This window comes from Struthio camelus, chromosome 2 (assembly GCF_040807025.1).
Source record: "Struthio camelus isolate bStrCam1 chromosome 2, bStrCam1.hap1, whole genome shotgun sequence".
Lineage (NCBI taxonomy): Eukaryota > Metazoa > Chordata > Aves > Struthioniformes > Struthionidae > Struthio > Struthio camelus.
Genome location: NC_090943.1, coordinates 157,628,099 through 157,652,353, shown reverse-complemented (window position 1 = coordinate 157,652,353; position 24,255 = coordinate 157,628,099).

Sequence of the window (24,255 nt, the reverse complement as noted above, 5' to 3'; positions counted from 1 at the left end):
CGAAAACTGGCAAGGTCTTCCATGGGCACTTCTGAAGTCTTCCCTGGCACCAGCTGGCTCAGGATGGACGCGCTGGGCAGTAGCGGCTCTAGCAGAGCTGCAGGAACACACAGGTAATGCAGATATGGCTCCCCCAGCACTCCTCTGCCTCCCGAGTGTGTTTTCCTCTGAATTCTTTCCTACTCGAGGGCGCTGCCTATGCCTGCTGACTAAAGCTATGTCCTTAGGTGCTAGGGGTAGCTCAGAGTCCTCCTTCAGATCTCCAAGGAGTTCATCTGGATTCACAGGGCCTGGATTTTAGGTGATTGTTTGGAACACAATTGGCCCTCAGAGTTGATGCTAAAAGGCAGTGTTAGGTTTATAAAACCTGTACAGATACTGAAAAGTATGCAAAACAAGCCAGTAGGAAAGGGTAACGCAGGAACGTTCCCGAAATCTGCCCAACTTTGAAATCACTGTGAAAAACAGAGTGGAGCTCTCTTAAAATGTAGATGCTGACAGTGTTTGTTCTTAGCGCTCAAAATGTACCGCAAGGGAAGATGAAAAATGGGTTGACGTGTCTTTGTAAGCCTTCTCCTCACCAGGTAATTTACAGTAAACCAACACTGGATTAAAAATTCATATTATCTCTTTCTCCCATTCTATTAAAAAAACAAATCTGCAGCTGTCCTTCGGTTGTAGGCTGATGCTGTGATTGTGCATGAGATCTGTGCTGCGTGCCCATGGTCTTTGGGTATTGAGGGACTTAGATGCTGCTCTGCAGCAGCCTCGGCAGTGCTTCAGCAGCAGGAGGCGTGCAGGCAGCGCTGCAGGCACGTACGTCCAGGTGTTCCTGGTGAGCTCTCAGGCTTTTAGTGTGTGGCAGCAGTCAAAAAGGATTTTAGCTTGTGCTTTAGGCTGCAGAGGCTGACATTTGTCTGACCATGACTGTATTGTATCTAATGGACGTGCACTAGAGCATCCACGAGCATATTGGCATATTGGCTCATGGGTCCCTTGCCTGCAGATCGTGCAGCTATCACGCTCGTGACCTGAACACAAGGTCCCTGCATATGCATGACCACCTCCTGCCAGGTGCATTTGGCACATGGAGCTAGGTTTTCCAATTTGCTGTTAAAACAGTGGAGCAGTTTTACAGTTAAGGTAACCTTGAGGCAGCCTTCAGGTTGCAGTGCAAACATATATCCTAAATCATGATTTGGATCTCACCTCAAGGCTCCCAGCCTGCAATGCTCATCTCTCACCACCAGTTTTCTTCTGCAGATTCAGTTTCCAGAATCTCTTGAAAGAGTAATTTATAGTTCCTTACAGACAGAAGAGTTCTTTTTTAAATATGAAAGTAACGCATAGCAGGGGTGTTTAAAACTTAAAGGGCAGTATGTAGCTCAGCTGAGGTGTCTGTCTCCTCAAACATAAGGTATTTGAGACTTGCATAAAGCTCTGTAGACAGTGACAGAGGTTCTAAATCTGTCTTGAGGGTCATAGTTAAGTTGCCAGCAGCACAAGTACGAGGGCTTTTTATGTATAAATAATGGAATGGAAGGAACTGTAAGGTTAATGACCTCTTTATGTAAATTCCCTCACTTTTAAATGCTTGGAGATGTTTAACTGCAGTGTTCTGGTGGTGCATTTTGCGTAAGGTTTGCGTTCATCACAGGATCAACCTTCATTATAGCTCAAATTATTTTATGTGCCATAAATATAAAGATTCTTCTTTTACAGTGTCTTTAAAAAAGATCAGTGTCACAAATCGGGTTTTTTAGAAAGTTTTATCTTACATATTGATTCAAGTCTCCTGTATTATCCCCATTCCTCCAAAATGCTTTATTTCCCAGAGAAACATGCAATATTGTGAATATTATGAAATATATTTGTGAACTAAAATCTTCTATTCACGAAAACTATGAACAGCATGACACCTCTTTCCCATTTCCAATCCATTCTTAATTCTAGCTTGGTTAGCTGTAATATCAATCTTAGCATTGTCATCCTTTAATTAGAGGTTTGATACCTGGTTAAGGATGTTTGGGATATAGAAAGGAAGAAAATTCCCTCGTGGTATGGGAGATTTTCAGAATGGCAGGAATACCTCTAGATGGCAGAAGTGTACTACGTAAAACTCCAACCCTTAATTAACGAGCTTCAGAGGGGTTGTGTGCCAGCTGCAGGGAAAAAGTGCACGGATTATTGACTGGTCCACTGACCTCCTCCTCCTCCTCCAGCTTTAATTGTTGCTGCAGATGATCTGTGCTTTACAGCCACACAGATATGATGCCGAATTGGGTCTGAAAAGTTTGCTCAAGGCTGAAGTTTTTGCCTTTCTGCAAATCAACACTGCAGCTGTATTTTAAAGGTGAACTGAAAGGCTTCTCGCAGCTGACAGTATCTGGAGTTCACATCTTGGGATGTGCTCTGCTAGCATGTAGTGCCATCCCAAAACTTCACAAGGATTTGCATCCCTTCGGCTGCTTTGCAGCTATCACCTGGGAGGTGATCAGTAGTCTGCAGTCCTTTCAAAAATAAAAACCTCATCACCTGTGTAAGCGGACAGTACACATTTTGAGGTCTGATTGATCTTAGCAGTAATGCAGAAAAGTTTCAAGTGCCCTCAACTCTCTAACAGAGCTATCAGCAGCTCCTGTTACAACCAGTTACAAAAGGAGAATCTAGTGAACTTTGGCACAGAGGCAAAGAGAAGAAAATCCTTTTGTAAATCTGGGGTTTAAGTGGTATTAATGACTGGCACATCATTACTGTTCCTGTGAATACCATTACAGCTTGGTCAAGATCCCTCTGCACAGTCACCTTGTGAGAAAACCCACCTGCTTAAGCTTGCATGGTGCCAGAGTAACCAAATTCAGGAAAATTCCAGTTTCTAGCTCTGTAGTCTCAGACCAAGGTCCGAGTAGGAAGTGATTCAAGGTTTTAAAATTTTCGGTTTCAAAGGAAGACCTGATGTTGACATTTTAATTGATGACTAAAAACAATTAGATGGTACCCAAAATACTTGGGTGGCTCTTCAGTCTTCTATATGGCAGGTGCATCAACCTCTCAGCGCTTGGGCGGGGAATGCACTCACAATCTTTCTTGAGATTTCATTCAGTATTTATTACATAAACCATGGGAGGAGGCTGGAACCTTGCTCCCACACACCCAATGGGAGTGCACAGGAAACATTTCCAACAAGTGTGCTTGAGATACAACCCAACAAACATAAGGGACATGGGACATTCTCAAGAGTATGGGAGATCCTGCTGTGAGTCTCTCATCCAGATCAGGAACCAATACCTTAAGGAATGTCTCACCAGTTTTGGTTTGGCACTGGCACATCAGGCTCCATGGATTAGCTGCCTCAGTCCATGAAACCAGTGCCTCAGGCCACCCAAGCCCCCACAGCCATCCATACTCCTCCAGGCTTGTCTGATGGACTTGAGTTATCTGGCCTTCAGCTTATCTGCGATAAAAAAAAGCAGCGTGGCAGGAGAACAGGCATAGAAACCTTTGTTGCTTTCAGATCATTTGCTTTTGGCAACATTTACAAATGGTAGGCTTTTTATGACAGCTTTTGCCATGTCTGCTTTCCTTTCATGAACCTCGGGGGTGGTCCAGGAACTAGGCAACGGTCAATAATATTGATTCTAGATCACACATCCTTGGTGGTGTGGAAATGGAAATCTTGTAGTGAACTACCAAGTACCGTTCAGCTGTGTAGCAAGCAGAATAAGTTGCCCCAAGAAATGTTAGACTTGTATTCATCATACAGCAAAATCCGTGTTTGTTGTTTCACAGAGACATTGCAGCTCTCACACAAGTAGTTCTTGGGTAGTCCCATGCACTGATTGAAATCAGTGGGACCTCCTGTACAAAGTCTTCATAGCCATGTCAGCAAACATTTATGGGTCTGGTCATATTTTTTCAGGAATGCAGGCCATTTCAGGTCTACTTGGTGTTCTCTTTTTAAGGTGCATTTGTACTTCATGCAGCAGATCTCAAAGGACCTCAAGTACTTAACTAAGAGACTCCCAAAAGTATTGCAGCAAGATGTGTGACTACAGTAAAGACAGCTATACCCAGCATAACCTGCTAGGCACCCAGGAAGATGTGGCAGCACAATGTTCAGCGTAGCCTAGCATTCAAGGAGCTACTTGGGCTCCCCAGTGGGGCTGCTTAGCCCATGCAGCAGTCTGGGTGACCCCATCTCTGCTGCTCTCAATAGCATTACTGGCCTTATTAGAGCTACTGTCACTACTTCTGCCTGTGTCTGCAGTATTAGTAGCATTTGTCTTTGTTCTTAAGATACCAACACTAATAACAGGAAACAAAATTGTTCCTCTAATGAGCCTCATATTTTTAAATTCACGCTAGCCACTAAATCAATACATCATGAGCTTTAGGAGCTGCTGGCCAATGGCAGTACAGTTCTTCGAGTAAGAGATAGAATCAAGATCTTTGCCATATTTTATCCAAAAAGATCTTGGATATTTTTAAAACAACCCAGATTTTAGCCCTGATTCAGCTATAACTTGGGTAATCATAGTGTATCTATCCAATTTTAGTTAACATTGTTTTCACACAACAATGTGTATCTGTGTTCTTTTCTCCAGAGGCTCCCTTGTATTTGAGGAGCAACTGAGATTGAGATTTTGTTCAGGCATGCTGTGTAGGGCACAAGTATTTTATTCCTTTAATAGCTTCTCCATGTTTTTTACTGAGATTCTCAAGAGGTTAAAAGTAGAGCCAGGAGTTTGTTGCTTTCATGTTAAACTTCTATTGGAGAAAGTTTGGCATTGCAGGCAACTTGGCCAACGCTTAATAAAATGCCTAATGCTCTCTAGCGATAAAAATGAAATCCACAATCCCATTCGCATTCAGAGGACACTTGAATAGCTGTTACTTGAGGTTTGAACTAATCTAAGGGTTTGCTAAATGAAACATACTGTATTTTTGGCAGTATTTGATACTTTTAGAGCACTCTTCCCTCTGAGAGACTGTCAAAGCACATAACAACCTTAGTGAGTAAAACCCTTATGAGACTGGAGGGAGCGTTACCTTCCATTCGCAAACTATGAAAGTGGGGTACTGCACTTATAACTAGAGAGAAGCTGGGACTAAAAACACAAAGGGATGGTCCCATTCAATCTTCTTCTCTATTTTGAGGGCAACCCTGCCATGTGATGCTCTTCAAAAAGTTCTTACGATCCATTTTTAAATTGATTTTTTTCTTCTGCATGCATCCTCGAGCTCACTCTTGTTAGGATTACAAATAGTTTTCTAATTTCAAATCTAAATTTATTCAAGTGCTTCTTCTTGCATCTTTGTTGTTTGCTAAATTGAGCAGTTTTTTCCTTTCTGGGGTTTAGACTACCAAGGCATGTATGTACAGACGACAAACCTTGCTTCTCTAAGATTTCATTTTCTTAAGTTGGACAAACCTGATTCTCCTAGCCTATTCTTCTAATTTCCACAGAACCAGCCTTCCTTCTAAATCAGTATATCCCAGCATGTTACCATGTGGGGGAATTTGCCCAGGGAGTCTGAGTCTGGAGATAGCCACAAAAATCTCTGTGAAGTTGCAGCTCATGTTCTGCATTTTCTGATGAGTGTCGTGGGGTTTGTGTGGAGCCACACAGAATGGTAGGCTTGCTAGTTTAATGACCTCTACAGAAAACTATCCTGAAAAGAAAATTCAGTCTGAATAAAGCTGTGTTGTACTTTCAGAATTTCATTTCAGAGTCCAGAGATCAGTCTGAGTTTCCTATTTTCTCATCGAGAGCCTGCTGAGGGATTAACTCTAGGTATCTGCAGATCATTTCTGTGAATACGACTTGCAGTGCAGCTGCCAGTCATATCAGCTGCACAATGACAGCTTCCCTGCGGTGAGGGCAACACTGCACTACTCAGCCCTAAAAGAACAGAATGCACGTACATAGATAGAGACACTTCCCCACCCCTCTCAAATCCAAACCAAAAAAGAGACGCATAAAGTAAACAATTTATTTATACAGCAAGAAATTGTTAGAAATTAAGCCTTTTTTATTCATAGATAAGCAAATATATCTAGGGAGAGATACCACTCCAGTGGTGTGTTCTGTTAGTAAAGGTATATTTCAATAGACAGACAAACAGACAGATAAATATCTTACACTACAAAAAACTACATTACTTTCTTTGAGGCTGCAAAACCAAGTATTTCACAATTAAGATAAAGTTATCGTAGCTTTAGTTTCTTCATGCATGTAACATGATATATTATTTACTGTAAAATTATATAGTAGATGCAGACTATATAGTTCTAAAGTCTATGGTCATGTACTGGTTTTCCATAGGCCCTAGTATTATTCTCCATGAAGAACAAATGATGCTTACTTAATAAATGAATATATAATACTTTGTCTTTCCCTCATTATCTAGTAAGTGGTCTTATTCACTGCAGAATATAAATGTATTACTTCTGTCAACACTTCTTTTTTTCCCTCAGCTCTATGAACACTTTACAAAAATTAACTAATCTTTGCCACACTTCTGGAAGGATAGGAAATACTATATTTCACATTTCAAATGGGAAATCAAAACAGTGAGAGTCTACCATCAAAGGTATTAATGACTCTCCATGCCAGTTTGAGAGACAACTAATTTTTTTCTTCTTGATATGCAACAGCACATAATACTTAGCAAAGCTACTTACAGGACAACAACTCTTTTTCAGAGTGCCTTTTGAAGTTTTAAATTTGTTTCTGATCTGCACTGAATTGAAAACTCTTGGAATTTTACTGCTAATTTGGAACTGTCAAAACATTTGCTGGTAGGAATACTAGCTTGCTATGTAGGAGAGTTAGGGTACATACACATTAGTGCTTTAATTTTGGTCAGGACTAATCTGAAGTGACTTTCTCGATCATCCTCATTGCCTATGCTTTCATTCGCATTGAAAAGCGGTCTCAGAGCACACAAAACACAGACTGGATTCCTTTTGGGGAACCTTAACTGAAATATGTGCTCTCGAGCACACTTGATGCCTTCCAACCTCCTGACAGACGCTCAGTTTATGAAACTAGACTAGAGCTAACCCATGAAACACCCATAATTTGGACTTTGCTCCCTCAGCGCTGCTGTCCTGCTCTACAGGTTCACTCCCATCACTCCACTCCTTGCTAATGTAGTTGTAGCCTCAGGCTAAAGTCCCTGCTCAACTGCATACTTCAAAGCAAAGCTTTTCCTGTGTGTATGATCACCTTGAATCAGACAGAGTGGGGACTGGAATCCCCTGCTAATATGCCATGCTAGTGCCCGCATCAACAGGTTCTATTTTTCCCCAAAATAGAGATCGTTAAAGCCGCGTGTGAAATATTTTGGCTTACATAAAGCATCATCATGCAAAAACATTCTGAGCATCTCTTACTAATGTGCTCTGATCAGAGTTATCACTGGTTTCAGTGGAAGCTGTGTGCACACAAATCGGAGCCCCAGTGCTGCGAGCTCAGCCAGCCAGAAAATGAAGAATACCCCATTACTGACTTTGAAAAGTCTGGCCTGTTCAGTTTGCTTAGCATGAGATAGGAAGCACTGTGGCTGGGTAGGCTCCTTATCCAGTTTCTCAGGGCAACAGTTTGACAATTTAACTATAAGGCCATCTTGCAATCTCCAGTCTTGTTTTCAGTGCACTTCATTAGCAGATACTGGAAGGCTGTGGCATGACAAATACCATTGCCTGCCATTATGCAACCCTGATTCATTCCCAGAATACTGTCAGCCTGTGTACTGAGTAAATATACTCAGCGTGTTGTGTCTCTAGGTTGAAGCCTGGCTGATCTGAATCTTCCTAGCAATAGTATTCAAAATTCAAGCAACCTTCCTCTTGGTCATGTGAAAATTATTATTGCCCAAAGTCTTATACTCCTTGATCAAGTCTGAGTAGATATTCCCTAAGACAGGAAAAAGCACCAAGCTGGATTTCCATCTCCAACCTGTCCCTCTTCCTAGTTTTCCTCAGTCCTCCCTCCTAAGTATAGAAGTCCAGAGGTTTTCAAAGGGAAAATTACCAGAATTTTTCATTATGACCAAAAGACCAAATTTTTCTTCCACTTCTTGTTCAGAAGTGGTTCATCTGTTTCAGCTTATATTTTCCTATCCAACTGTGCAACGTCACTATGAACAAAATTACATTCAGACCAAATGGTTCTTAGACATAATGGCTGTTGAACAAAATTATAAGGGTCTTCTAGCAAGAAACATCAATCTTATGAAACATAGGGGCACTGTCTAGCCATAAGACTGGGACATAACAATATTTTCCTAAATGTACAATAACGTATACTTTAGGGAACTAATTTAGCTGTGTATGCTAGGAAAGTGATCCCTTGCTCTCTATATAGTGAGTGGAAAGTGGTAGGCTCTTATAAAAGACAAAAATGCGCTTCAAAGCAGAGACCAAGGAATTCTAAATTATTCTCTAGGATGGCTTCTTCTTTCTTATCCTCTTTAAGGAACTCAATTGATGCACCTAAATTGGAAGTTGGCCTGGGCTCCCTTTACACTCACAAGAGAAGAGGCACCCACAGAAGGGTTTCAGTCAAATTGTGAGGGTTTTTTTCCCTCGTGAATTAAAATGTTGAAAATTACCTTAATGGTTCTATGTTGCCAACTTCAGTCTTGCTAAACAAACTCTCCGCTTTGATTTCACAGTGAGTTTCATAATATCCTAAGACAGTGATACATTAATAAAAATGTTTTTTGATAAAGTTCCACTCTTAGATTTTTTTTCTTTCCTGTCAGATATAATAGGGGTAAGCAAAGGAATTAAAGCACACTTACGCATCAATCTTTATGGTAGAGCATGGGGACAATCCTATTTAAAGGGCAATTTTCATTTGAAATCAAATGATGGCCCTTAATAGACTGAATCTCCTAAGGAGAAAGTTACCTGTGGTACAACTTATGAAACGCAGGAGCAGTAAATCACATAGACTGGCTGATACTCATCCAAGGTTTTGAAAACAAACAAAGCATTTAACAGTAATAATATTGACAAGGATATATTACAGTCTTTACAGCAGCTATACCTGAAAACTAAAAACTCATTAGCATCCATATCTTTACAAATGACGCTCAGGGCCATCTGAGGCATTACAGATCAGTGAACTCTATTATATAGCAGGGAACCTGATTGAGAGCTCAAGTAGGGATAGAATAGTACAATACTCGGATAAGGATAGCTTCTCAGGATCAAAGCAGTACAGTTTCTCTAAGGAAAAAAATGTGCATCTCTGTTTTGTTAGAGCTCTTTTGAGTGTTAATACAGGGGACCCAGTGGAAACAGCATTCCTGGATTTTCAAAAGACTTTTTGATAACACCCCTCGTAAGAGACTATTAAAGTATAATTGAGAACCATCAGGTAATGCACATTAGTAAAAATAGGCTAAACTTCTGATAGGCTGACGGGCTCTGATTTTTCAAGGTCTCTCTGAGGAGACAAACATGAAAGTCATCATGCAGAGCTCCGAGCAGAGATGTGCAGCAATAGTTAGAAAAGTAAAGGGGAAGGCTTCAGTTAATAGACAGAAAATGGTACAAAGACACTGGGCTAATCTTGGTAAAATTCACATTCAATTCAGGCAGGTCAGACCGCCCCATGCCCTCGTCTACTAATACAAATAACAGTGATCCAAATCGACATCAGACTGAGCAAATGTTTTCCCTGGTCTTTCTCTTCTGCCAGCTCCCTGCGGATGCAAATTTGTGGGTCACAAGGGGACGCATAGAGGGAAATGGGAGGAGGAACCACAGATCAGCTTCTGGGCTTGCTCCCAGCAGGGATCCTGGCAGTGCAGAGTTTAGTGCAGCTCCAAGTAGAATTATACATCAGCAAATTTTAGACTAGCCAGAGGCAGTATGATTCCTACATGTCTGCAGGCAGAAATGCCTCAAGATGTGCTTATTGAGTAGGATAGAGTAGTTTTTGGCATATTTCTGTCTCTTGGTGGTTAGTTCTACGTTTTCAGAAGCATTACGTTCATTAGCCTTTTTTTTTTTTTCACAAGCTGTGTTTTGTGCAGTTTAAGCAGAGATTTCCGTCAGTGGGTTTTTTAACACACTTTGAGAACCTAGCTTATATTTATTGTGGATTGACTAGATGATCATTTTCGCGTATTAAAAAATCAGAATAGTAACATATTGTTTATATATAACATTATTAAGTCATTCTGTAGAGGTCTAGTGTAATAAGTAAGAAATTTAAATGGGGAGATTGGGAAATTTCAAATTAATTCAGTGGCTTTTCCATTTTCATTATTTAAAATAATAGTAATAATGTATATCACTATTTCTTAATCAATGTAACCTCAGTAGGTCTTAAAATGCTTTATAAAGAAGACAAATCTCATTAAACCTATCTTACTGTTGGGAGAACAGAGGTACAAAGCAGTAATTCCCAAAGCTAGAAGTTAAACCTATGTATTTTGAATCCCAGGGCTGGGAGCTACTTGATAAGCTGTATCTCATAGACATTTTTTCTCTGGTATATTTTAGATGGAAGATATATTGTTAATATAGTACTTTTTAATGTGTATGGATTTAGACTTAGTGATGTTATATTTTTTCTAGCTTAATGCTTAAGTCCCTGCTCAAGCAAAAATCCCAGTATCAGTGGGAACTAAATACAATTTATTCTATAATGATTTCAGCATATGACCTCTGTTCAGCGCACTGCAAAGTCTGACTCTATTAGAACTGGCCAAAAAGCAGTGTTCTGCTTTGTGGGAAGTTTCATTTTTTGAAAGTCTGAACTAGACAAAAGCCATAAGTTTTCCAAATTTCCTGCGAAACGGTAGTTCGCAAGACCTTGCAGCAGTCTAGTAAATTTGATATGCTTCTTGGTTTCACTGGCTAATAACTCTAATGAAATTATCAAGAATGTTAGTGTTATTGAGCACTCCAGGACCAGTGATCCTGCAGCTTCCAGGATACCTGACCTGAGGGCAGATCCAGCAGGAAATAATTTGATGAATGTATTTCAGACATTAAATGTTTCTAATGAGTGTTTCCCACAACATGAATCTGGATCCTCTGATGAAATGTATCTCTGGCAAATTTCTGACCAGCTCTAACCATTCAGCTACTCCTTATGGACACAAACATCTATGGGGCTTGTGGTAAGAAATCTTGTTCCAGGATGAAGACTGTTCTATGCCCTTGTTTATTTGAAGTAAATAATTCTCTGAAAGTTGATTCAACTATACTAAATTAGTCACAGTTCTACTGCACAGTGGGAACATGATGGATTGAAAAAAACATACTTCTCTTATGCCGGAGTGAGAATTTAATTCATAATTACATATGTGTCTGAACATAACTCAGGATGCCATGAAGACTCAAGCTATCAACTGGATAGGGGATAAAGATCTTAAGGTGTTCTTCGAAAGGTTATGTAGGAAAAGACTGGCCTGAAACTAATTAAGGTAACTAAGATAGTCAAATGTATATCTTAAAATATTTATATGTGTTATTTAATATATTAATCATTATAAAAATAGGAAAAAGAAGCCCTGGAATTGGCATCACCTAAGCAGCTTTAGTCTCCCTAAAATCTACTGGAAAGCTGAAGAAAAAAATAAACACTTCTTATTATTGCAGAATGAACTGGCCCCCCCAGGCCATCACTTCCTATTCTCTGTGATAGCCCTCTCACATGTGTCAAAGCAAAATGTTACCTATTCTGGGTAGAAGGCTGCAGTTTCCCATTCTTAAACAGGGCTACTGCATCCTCAGTGTAACTGACATCTCTGTCAGGTCTGAATTTAAGAGGTTCCTCTCTTAGGGATCCTGCATTCAGTTGTACAAAGAACGCAAACAGCCTTCTGGAAACCAAATTAGTAATTATATTGCAACATAAAGAGAGCTTACGGAAGAAAAATTTGTAAAGCTAGAAAAATTCTACATAGATTCTGTACTATTTGTAGCCCTGCATTACCTTAATGTGACTCATGAAGAAGTGCTATGAATTTGAGGACCTTTTAAAAATACTGCTAAAGTTTGCTTGTTGTTCTGTTTTCCTGGGCTTTGAGAAGTCATGGATGCTCAACAAGGGAATAAGCTAATATCGCAGCATCCTCAGTAGCTCTGAAAAGTTTGACATGAGACAACTTCTGTCACAGAATCACAGAGTCACAGATTGGTGGAGATTGGAAGGGACCTCTGGAGGTCATCTAGCTCATGCAGGGACACCTAGAGCACATTACCCAGGATTGTGTCTAGACAGCTTTTGAACATCTCCAGAGAAGGAGACTCCACCAGCTCTCGGGGCAACCTCTGCCAGTGCTCTGTCACCCTCACAGGAAAGAAGTTTTTCCTCACGTTCAGATGGAACTGCCTGTGGTTCAGTCAGTTTGTGCCCGTTGCCTCTTGTCCTGTCGTTAGGCACCACGGAGAAGAGTCTGGCCCCATCCTCTTGATACTCTCCATTCAGATACTTATACACAGTAGTAAGATCCCTCTCAGTCTGGTAAGAGCCTCTTCTCCGGACTGAACAGGCCCAGCTCTCTCAGCCTTTCCTCAGACGAGAGATGCTCCAGTCTCGTCATCACCTTCATAGCCCTGCCCTGCACTCTCTCCAGTAGCGCCATGTCTCTCTTGTACTGGGGAGCCCAGAACTGGACACAGTCCTCCAGGTGAGGCCTCCCCAGGGCTGAGCAGAGGGGCAGGATCACCTCCCTCCACCTGCTGGCAACACTCTTCCTCATGCACCCCAGGAGACCATTGGCCTTCTTGGCCACAAGGGCACACTGCTGGCTCAGGCTTCACTTGTTGTCCACCAGCACTCCCAGGTCCTTCTCGGCAGAGCTGCTTTCCAGCAGGTCAACCCCCAGCCTGTCCTGGTGCATGGGGTTATTCCTGCCTAGGTGCAGGACCCTGCACTTGCCTTTGTTGAACTTCATGAGGTTCCTCTCCGCCCACCTCTCCAGCCTGTCCAGGTCCCTCTGAATGGCAGCACTGCTTTCTGGGGTATCAGTCACTCCTCCCAGTCCAGGGCTGTGATCCTACTTATTGCCCTGCTCCCTCCTCGTAGGATTCTGAACTCCACCATCTCATGGTCACTGCAGCCAAGGCTGCCCCCAACCTTCACATCTCCAACTAGACCTTCTTTATTTGTTAGTACAAGGTCTAGCCGTGCACATCTCCTTGTTGGCATCTCCACCACCTGGGTCAAGAAGTTATCCTCAGTGCTCTGCAGGAACATCCATGATCTCAAATCATGGATGAGGTTAGAAGGCACCTCTGGAGATCATCTAGTCCAACCCCCCTGCTCAAAGCAGGGTCAGCTACAGCAGGTCGCTCAGGGCCATGTCCAGTCGGGTTTTGAATACCTCCAGGGATGGAAACTCCACAACCTCTCTGGGCAAGCTGTTCCAGTGTTTGACCAACCTTCCAGTTAAAAAGTTTTTCCTTAGATTTAAATGGAATTTCTTCTCTTTCAGTTTGCGCCCATTGCCTCTTGTCCTTAGATCACCTCCACTGGCCTGCTGGCAATGCTCTTCCTAATGCAACCCAGGGTGCTGTTGGCATTCTTTGCTGCAAGGGCACATTGCTGGCTCTTGGTCAACTTTCTGTTCACCAGAACCCCCAGGTTCCTCTCTTCAAAGCAGCTCTGCAGCTCATTGGCCCCCAGCCTGTATTTGTGCGTAGGGTTATTCCCTGCCAGGTGCAGGACTTGGCATTTCCCTTTGCTGAACACCATGAGGTTCCTTTCGGCCCGTTTCTTCAGCCTTTTGCGGTCCCTCTGAATAGCAGCACAACCTTCTAGTGTATCAACTACTCCTCTGAGTTTTGTATCCTCTGCAAACTTGCTGAGGGCACATTCTGTCCCATCATCCAGCTCATTAATGAAGATGTTTAACAGTATTGGACCCAGTATTGACTCCTGGCGTATGCCACTAATGACCAGCTCCCTGCTGGATTTCATGCTGTTGATCAAAACCCTCCGAGCCTGGGAGTTCAGTCAGCTTTCAGTCCACATCACTGTCCCTTTATCTAGCCTGTACTTTATCAGATTGTCTATGGGGATGCTATGGGAGACAGTGCTGAAAGCCTTATTAAAGTCAAGATAAACAGCATCCACCAGTCTGCTCTTATCCACCAAACCTCATGGTGGATCTCCAGAGGTCTGTGAAACGAGTCTGTGAAACCAGTCATCTCATTGTAGAAGGTTGTCAGGATGGTCAGGCACGATTCCCCCTTTATAAACCCAACTTCCTGTCCTTAATGTGTTTGAAAATGGTGTCTAGGAGGATTTGCTACATCACCTTCCTGGTGACTGGGGTGTGGCTGACAGGCCTGTAGTTTCCTGGATCCTCCTTCTTGCCCTTCTTGAAGATAGGAGTAACATTTGCTTTCTTCCAGTCCTCAGGAACCTCCCTGATCACCGTTACCTTTCAGAGATAATCATGAGTGGCCTTCCAATGACATGGGCCAATTTCCTCAGCACTCATGGGTGCATCCCATCAGGTGCCAGGGACTTGTGCACATCCAGTTTGTTTAAATGTTTCCTAATGTGATCCTTCTCCACCCAGAGTAACACTATCTTATCCTGGACTTTCCCACTGGTTTCAAGGACCTAGAATTGCTGAAGGCTGGTCTAACCTGGAAAGATCAAGATGAAGAAGGCATTGAGTACCTTGGCCTTTTCTGCCTCCTTTGTCACTGGGTCCTTTGTCCCATTCAGCAGCAGGCCCACATTTTCCCTAGTCTTCCTTTTGCTGCTAATATATCTATAGAAGCCGTTCTTCTTGCCCTTCAGGTCCCTCACTAGATTCAACTCCAATAGGGCTTTGGCCTTCCTAACCCTATCCCTGCATGCTCAGATAGTGTCTCTATATTCCTCCCAGGTCATCTAACTGTGCTTCTACCTCTTGTATACTTCCTTTTTAGGACAGGGGAATTTAGTCCTCCCCTGTCATTCCTAGTTTAAAGCTCTCCTCACAAAGTTGGCTAGCCTGTTGGCAAAGATGTTTGCCACACATTGTCAGATAGATACCATCTTTTCCTAGCAGTCCTTGATCCTCAGAGAGGTCCCTGTAGCTATAAAAATCAAATTCCTGTTGTCAACACCAGCTGTGCAAGCAGTTGTTGATTAGATCTATCCACTCTTTCTCAAGTGCTTCCCCCTCCATGAGGAGAAAATCACCTGGGCCCTCATGCCCTTGAGTCTCATCCACAGAGACATATAATCATGCTTGACATGCCTCAGGTCATCCCTGGCAGTGTCATTGGTGCCCATGTGGAAGAACAGCGGCCGTAATAGTCTGAGGGCCAGACAAGCCTCAGCAGCCTCTCCACAGCATCCCAAATTTGAGCTCCTGGCAAGCAGCAAATCTCCCTAGACAGTAGGTTAGGTTGACAGGGGTGGCGAGGGCACCCTCAGGAGGGAGTCTCCCACTACTATTACTCACCATTTTCTCCTGGTGCTGCTGCATGGCTTGGACTCAGCTGGCTTGGATGCTTCATTGAACAGTGCCCCCAGCCCCTCATCTGCTACCAGGACACTGACCTATTCTGTGGTAGCAGACCTGCAGGGGTTGCAGGAGCCTTTCTCCTGGTACAAGTCAGCATATTCCAGCTTTCAACATCATGGGAGTCTCCATTTCCCAACAGTCTAAGCTCAGACTCTGCCTGTGCCTCTGTCTTCGGGGTTCAGGTTCTTGAAGCTGTAGGGTCTTAGAGAAGATCTAATCATCTTCTTTTTGTTGTCTCTGACACTGTGCAGTCTGCTAACCTCCTCTTGCATCTCCTTTATTTGGTGACACAGACCCTTTACGAGCACACACCTTCTGCAGGCCAGGAGCCCGCCTCCCCCAGCCCCAACCTTAGCAAGAGGCCCCAGACACCCCCCTGAAGACCTGCACATCTTCGTCCTCCCTTGGGAGCCCCCTCCATGTCCAGGCCTTTGTTGATACAGGTGTAACTGCTCCAGTGACTGTCGGTGACCAGCCCTGTGGCATGTCACCAGCATAGCTGAGCCCACACACACTGTCCTCAGCAGAGCTGCTGGTGTGCTTCTGCACAAACTGCTGTGCCTGTTGGCTGCTTCTGTTAGCTGGCTCTACATGCCTTTCCCTCGTGCCCATTCCCAGCCTTTCCTCTATTGTACTAGTCCTCTGCAGTCATATTGTGGGTAACAGGCACTAAAATAACTGATTACAGAACAGCTCTACATTTGTAGCACTGAGTGGGTAGGTAGCCCCCCTCTGGGACTATACACAAGGATTCATCCAGACAAGTAGTTGTCTCATCTGACCGAGTTTATGCTATAAAATAAGGGAAATATTTTCTGTAAGGAAGAAAGAAATAACAGTAAAAGAGCACAATTTGTTAGAAATGACTTCTATTTCCAGCTACTCATTCTGATTCCAACAGGACCAAGAAAGGCAATAGAAAACTGCTCTGTTTATTGGACAGTTTTTTTCTTCATCGGAAAAGTTAAATATGAACAAATTAGTGCAAATGTAAGTGATGCATTTTATCACACTGCATTACAGTGTAGTTGGTAGAAACTTAAAAAGCTTGAGAAGCCACTGAGGAATGGAATGGGTTTGTGATTTGTGCAGGCTAACACGGAATTCGCTTGAAAATTTCCTGACATAGGATCTAAAAGATGATTTGAATCTCGGTCCATGTACTCATGGGAGAGGCTGTAAGTGCCATCTTATTCCAAAATGCAGTCAAAAGAGTGACAAGAGACCAGTGAAGTATGGTTGGTTATGTAATATGCAAAACTGATATTCATTCATACTTGATAAAAGCTCCTATAAAAATTTTTAGGAATTTCCATTATTAATATTTGGATTTGGGATTCTGTTTTGAACTCTCAACATTTTAGGATGATGAAATCTCACCTAACTCTCTGTGGAAATAGATGCAAGGGGCTGAAATAGAGGAGACGATTTAGAGAGAGAGAAGTAGGAAACAGGAATTGCTTGAACACCTAAGGAACTGAGGGACAACAGTCTCAGTGGAAACCTTTATGCTCAAAATCATTCAGGTGCCTTCAAAACTGGAATGGAAGCTGCTCGAAGCACTGAGGGATCGTTTTCTTCTCTTTACTTGCTCACCAGTCTCAGAGGAGGTTAGTTTTAAATAGCCTTGTTAAAACCTACTTGCAGTTTTGTAATGGCTAATTCCCAGACTATTTAGGCACTGAAGAATTGATTCTCAGACATGTTTGTGAGGAGGTTGGTAAAGGATAGAGGATTCTGCTGGGATCAATCAGCTTCCTAATTTTCAAATCGTATGGGAAATTTAGGTTCAAATCTCTGTTCTAGTTGATGATCCTATGTCCTTACTAACCACCTTTATTCTTGCAAATTTGGGACTCTCTACATTAACTAAATATGCACTGAGTGAGAAAGAAAAGCTCACTTTGTAACTCTGACTCACGTTAACCAGTGGTGTGGGAGCTAGAATAAAGACTTTTGCTGTGGTCTCTTGTATCTCAAGTGAGTGCTGCAGTTGTAGGTGGTTCTGGGTGCGACACCTCACTTTCTCTTGGTTTTCTCGGGCTTAGCTCTATGCACACATATTCGGGCTCACACCCTGCCGATGAGACAGCTCCTTCTTTGAAAACTTGGCTGAAGGTCAATGCCCTGAAAAGGTGACCAGCTGTGGAGAAACAGCTCTATTTCCCACATGACCATTAGCATCTCCAGCTAAATAGCAGAGGTGGAAAGAGTGAACGCCAGAATGGAGGGTACATGTGGTGCAGAGGACGTGAGGACATATGTGCTTTACAAGACTGGACTCAAAATATCTTTACTAATGGCATGAAGACTACTACTTTACTAATGGCATGTGACTACTAATGCAACTGATCCAATCTTGCATCTTATATTAACCACATCATATCTCATTTTTTTAGTGCTTAGAAAATGAGCAAGGAATGTTTAAGTCACACAATTTAAAAGTAAAGCTATTCATTAGCATGTGTGCTTATTGGATGTAGCATAGAGGAACGGAAAATTGTTCAAGCTGAATTCAAGATGCCTGATGACTGGGACAAGGCTCCTTCCTCAGGCAAAGTGACTATGTCAGTGCAAAAGTTTTGCCTGATTTTAAAGGAGTAATGGAGAGTGCTTCCTACATGCAAAAACTGGGCTGAAGAATTGAAATTCTTTACTAGATTTTATCCTGAATTAGCCTAATCACAAGAAGCTTCAGGACATGTTTATATTTTATGTTTACTCTTCTGATGTGCTCAACAGACTCTTCAGGGAGAGCAGTCAGAGAAAATTGTAATAGAGAAAATCTGGCAAGAAAATGGAAGATTGTAAAGATGCCTTTATAAAATAGCATGTTGTTCACTGCTTTATCAGTAGTATACTGTTTAAAAACATGCTGAGTACAACCTGCAGCTTTCTGCTGTAAGTTACTTGCAAACTGAGACAGATCTAAAGAAGAGATAGTCAGAGCTTGATTCAAAGTCAACCAGCAGAAATAGTGCTCTTGAATTTGTGAGAACTGGAATGGGGCCTGCCTAGAGATAATCAAGTATATTACTAGTTGATCAACTATTTACATTTTTTATACAGCTGAAACAGTTGGTTGTACTACAAGAAAGAAACAGGGAATGTTGTTACTTTATCTTTTTTTCTTTCCAAAAGCTTCCAATATTTTCCTTGATTTCCGCTGCTGAAGTCCAGAGGAATGATGTCCTAGATGGATTTCCACGGGAGCAAGAGTTGGCGGATAGTATGAAAGAAGACAAATAAATGCACGATAATAGAATAACTATGGAAATTTGAGTGAGCAGTGCCTGTAAGGGATGAATAACCACCAATCCCATTTCCATTTAGTGTTGCTCAGCCCTTAATTTTTTCTTTTGTAAGTAGGGTGCAACTCTCTGCAACCTGCATAAATTACAGTGAAACAGCAGAATTTAGTCAGCCTTGGGCTACAGAGCTCCAACACATGTTATGAAGGTTGGTCGAAAGGATTCAGCCTTGTCATGTAAACCAGCATTTGAGGAAAATCAAGTCCTGTCAGAGTATGGTTAGATTAAGCCCTAAAGAAAAAGCCTGTCTGATTTCTTGTCACAACTAATTATCCTTTTAAATCTAGCTGTGGACATCCTCATTAGCAATATAAATATATGCGTAATTCAGTGCTCTTCTGGTAAGAAAGGAAAGAAGGAGAGAGATATGAAATCAAAGAGCTTAGTTCTCAATCACTTTTCCCAGCACCTGCCAGGGTGGTTTGGAAGTCCACTGCACCTGGGAGCATAGTTTGAGGTGCTTTGATGATTTTTGTCTCCACCAAGCAGTAGTCCCAGGGGTGTCCTTGTAGCCCTGCCTGGATAATTCTTGTGACAGTTCTTAAGAAAAATGTGTTGTACACCACAGACAGCTTTGGGAAAAAAGAGTGAATTTCCTTCTTCAATTTCTCAGTCACTCCAGTCTCTTCATATCACATGGGGAATGAGGAAAATATAACAGTAGTTTACTAATAAAAATTCTCATGCTTTCCATAAAGACCAGTTAGCACTGTATGGAAGCCCAGAAGAATTGCTTCCATTTTTAAAACTCAAGCTTGCTCAGTTGTTGATGAATAAACAGTATTCGTTCACCAGCAGAAAAAGTAACAGGAGTGAAAATCGTGAAAGCCATTGTACTTACTAGGCAATCATAGCGTGGGACCTGAATAGAGTTGCAGTATCATGTTTGAACAAAAATTAGCCCAGTATTGATTGTGTATCCAAGAAATAAGTAAGAAACTAACACATTAAAACGGGGGGCCTTTGCTCACTTGTGTGGGGAGAGAAAATAAATTGATGAATTATAATTCGAAGTAAATATCCCATAGAAAGCTGAAAAAACAGCAGAATTTTTTCCTGTCCCCCACACTCAAGAAGGAAAAAACAGAGCCCATAGCTTTATTTAGTTCTGCTTGCAGATTTTTAATTCAGCTAAGCATAGTGTTTAATTTTTACTTAGAGAATAGCTCTTTATACTTGTAGTCTTGAGCTCTGATTGCACTATGAACTATATAATGCTTCACATTTTAAATATTTTGTTTCACTTTCCACTTTCCTAATTTGGTGTTCACATTCTGAATGTGAAGTAGGCCGTGTGCACATTTTTGCACTTACAATGAGTTATCATCTCTCTCTGAGAATAAAAACAGCGTACATAGTATTCTTTTGGTCACATCTCTAATCTTTTTGGAGAGGAACGGAGATGGTTACCTTACTCTAAATCTTCATATGGCTGTTGAAAGACATTCTTCTGTTCTGCTTCTGGTTTGTCCTAGAACAAGCCAGCAACTGAATGTGAAATTCCCTTATAGCATGGTTAAAAAATATAAATCCAAATTGATGCTTCTCTAACATATAGTTGTGGAGTGGTTGTCATTATAAGGCTATTTATTTCCTGGTAATCAGCCGGGTGGCTCCATTAGAAATGCTTATGAAACAGAATTATTAGTCTTTGTCAAATGGCTGTGTAAACTGTTTATTAAAGTAAATCCTTTTCTAGCAATGAGGATAGCTCTCTAGTTTTGCTTAGGTCCCTGTGGCAGCAGATAGCTTCACTCAGGTCATCCATGGGCTTGATTTCTTTGAGAAGGCTATATTCAGGAATTGTTTCCATGGATGTTTGCAAATGAAACAGCCCATGCTGTAAATGATCAGAATGGAGAAACTGAAGATTATTTTATCTTGTTTCTGATTTGATGCACTTAATTTTTTCCCCATATGCCCAGAAATTCACAATGGCAGGTTATTTGGGTAAACTAAGTATTCAAAAGAATTTATTTTTCATCCTTTTAAAAATGTTTGCTCCAAAGGTTATTGAATGACATTTCCTCTATTTCTGTAATGTGAAAACTTGTTCTTCTTCCTAAAAATTCAGTCTGCAATCTTAAAAATGAGCTGATACGCAGTTCAGATGTGAAGCAGCATCAATAGCCCCAAGCCAGTTTGCATTCTAGAGATGCAGTCAGATTGTACGTGTTAGTGTGGTTATGATTACTGCATGTGATGGTTATATAAGAATCCAGCTTGACTTTCAGAAATGAGGAAGAAGTTTCACAAGCTGACAGTCAGAAAAAGCACCTTAACCTGTAACCTGCATAAGCATGATTCTTCAAGACAGAGCAAACCAGGCTGCAAAGGCAAAAATTTGTGTAGTCATACGGACTCAAATCAGTGGACAGTCCAGTTTGAGAATGAAGATTTGATTAAATTGAAAGAAAAAAGCTATTCTGTTATAGGAACAGTTAAATGCTGAAGCAGCTTCACAGGGAGAGTTGTGGAATCCCATTCACAGGAGTCTTTTAAAGCAGCTTAAACAAATATCTGTCAGGCATAGTTTATCCTGTCTCAGAGCAAGAGGAGAGACAAGGCTACCCTCCAAGGTCTTTCTCAGCCTTATGTATCTACAATTCTGAAATGACATGTTATTTATTAAAAAGAAGTTTGTTTATAATGCATGTCTGCTATTTCCATAGACTAGCAGTAGTGACAAGTTCTCAAGGTCTGCTATACTAGCAAGAGTTTTATAATGTTGCCATGCCTGCAGAGCTGACACCCTGCTGAAAAGAGGGTGAGCAAAAATTATTGTAGCAACAGACAAATCTTCTCTCCAGCTTGCTTATACAGTTTCAATTTATGATCAGTTGAATTGTCTTATTCTTAGCTATAGATATTTTGAATTCACTTACAGGTTCTAGTATTATTTGCCAAATACAACAGTTGCAATTCAATATGCTTCTGAGCATAACAAAGAAAAGAGCTGTGATGAGATTTTCAGAAAGTATTTCATTCAATTTAGCCTCTAGCACTTTACAGAGAGAAAAGCTTTAAGGAGAAACCTGTACTGCCTTTTCTTTATGTTGTGCCTTTCCAAGACAAATTTCTGAGCTTTATGAAATAGCTCTAGCAAGTAATTTAGCTTTCAAAGTGACCACAGCGCAACTCTGCTATCTTATTTACACAGTTGTGCAAGTGAATATCTTATGCCAGCAATTAGTATTTGAGTTCTTTCAAACACCTATAGCATTTATTCCAGAGGATGACCAAATTTGAGGCTGGGTGCTTTCAGGCCTCTGTATAGCTTAGCATGAGGGTTACTCATTCAGACTTCTCACATGCCCGAGTTTTAAACCTTAGGGAACTCTGAATCAATCTTGCTGGTGCAATAAAAATGTTAATAGTGAAATAACTATGTATATCTATTAATGTGATACTTTTTCTATGCTCATATCTAATTATCTGGAAGCTGGTGTTTTTCTTTTTGTCTATTTCAGCAGTTTTCAGGATTTTTTGATGTATAGATACCCAGAAAACTTCCAGTGAAATTCAGCCTACCGAAATAGGCTTCTCAGTTCATAAAAAACCTCTTAGTTCTCTCCTGTCAAGGGGTCCTTATCTACTCTCTTATCTACAGATTTTAGCAAATTGGCCCCTTTCCTGTCTTGACGGAAAGGCATGGAAAGGAATTAGTTATTACAAGAACTACGTAGTGTTCCCAGGCTAGCAACACTATTTTTTTTCCTCTTGTAGTACTGTTATTCATAACAGAGATAAAAGAAAAGTAGTACACACTTTCTAAAACCTCCAAAGCTAAGCACAGGATAAAGGGTTTCCCCTAAACCCTTCTAGAAGGATCTGAATTCCCTTCTGTCTGCAAGAAGAAGGCCTGCAGTGGTCCCCACTTAGCTTCACTGCCTGGCACAGACAGTTCCTGCCAAACGTCTTCACTTTGCAAAGCTGGTGCTCATTTTATAATTATGTAACATTAACTAACCTAGGTTCAGGGGAGGCGGCACAGGCTCACGGAAGAGGGTGTGTAATGCATAGAAACCCATGCTTGGATTAGGAAGTCCTGTGCTGAAAATGTCTTCAGTCCGGCAGCCTAATAGGGGGAAGTATCATACATACCAGCTGTGTTCTTACTTTTCCCTAATTTCCTGTTTATGGCTGCTTTTCAAGAGAGAGTACTGGGCTAGGAAGACTTTTAATTGACCAAATGCAGCTGTTCTGTGTTTAGAAGTCGTGCCACAAAAGTGGTTAACAATGCACATGTGCCATGTGCTGTAAGGAGAACGTCCAGCCTTTTTTAGCCAAATGGTAGCAACTTCTGCCAAAAATTATGAGCCCCAGGCCTAGGAAGATGCTCTTTAGGTTCTCTCTTTGAAGCACCTGATTTGGGTGCCTAAGTTATATCTAGATCCTCTGCATAGTCATGAATGGACGACGCCATTTAGGTGGACTGTCAGAGCATGTTCTTCGTTTGGGTGATGTGAGTTACCTCTGAAGAAGCTTTTCTCTTTTCACTGAGTAACGAAAGGGAACCTGTGGGTCCTAGTGGGGCCCGAGAGCAACGTAGTGTGAATCTCCATCTGAGAGTCATGATTGGCTTTCACTTATAATGTCCTGAAGCTGAGACCTGCTTACCACAGCACAAGGATCAATGGGGCCTGATTGACTCTGTGGCTTATATGCAAAGAGGTAATACAAAATTATTGCTGAGATCCATGAATCAAAAAATCAGAAAATTCTCTTCTGTTTTTTTTTTTCTTTTTCCTTTTCTCTTCTTTTGATAGCAGCTTCTCTTCACTGTCACCTGCACAGAATTCTCCCCAAGACTCAATCTTGTACCACTGAAATCAACAAAGACTTTTATCAACTGCAGGGAATATCATGCTCCATGTTCATTCAAGTCTACGGGAGCTTGAATATCCATTCTGCCCTGAGATGTAACACATCTTTCCATCCAGTTTTCTATACCAGCCACAAGGGCTCTTTCAAGTTGCTACTTTTAGGCCTTTTCCATTTCATGTCTGTTTTCCTGACCTTTTGAGGTCCTTTCCCAGAATACCACTACAACACAGTTACAGTGGCTTTTGCAATGCTAATTCATTCACTGCCTTCTGGTGAAGGAACGTTGTAATGTTAGGTGGTAAAGTTCAGCGTGCGTCTTCTCAGTTTTCATATGAACTAAATCCAGATCTCGCTTTTACCATAATGATTCACCTTCATGTCAATCCAATGCATTTAAAATCTGCCTCCAGATAATGGGTTCGTGTTGGCAGGTCATTGTCTGGCCTTGGAAAGTAATGATATTTCATATTCAGAATGTGACACCTAACAAAACAATCAAATCAAGGACTTAAAAATGCAGTTTTGATCCATCGTGGTTCCCTCCCATCCCCACCTTCTAGTCTGTATTTACCATGCAAGGTACGGAGAGTAGTCCTATCGAATCCCTGAAGTC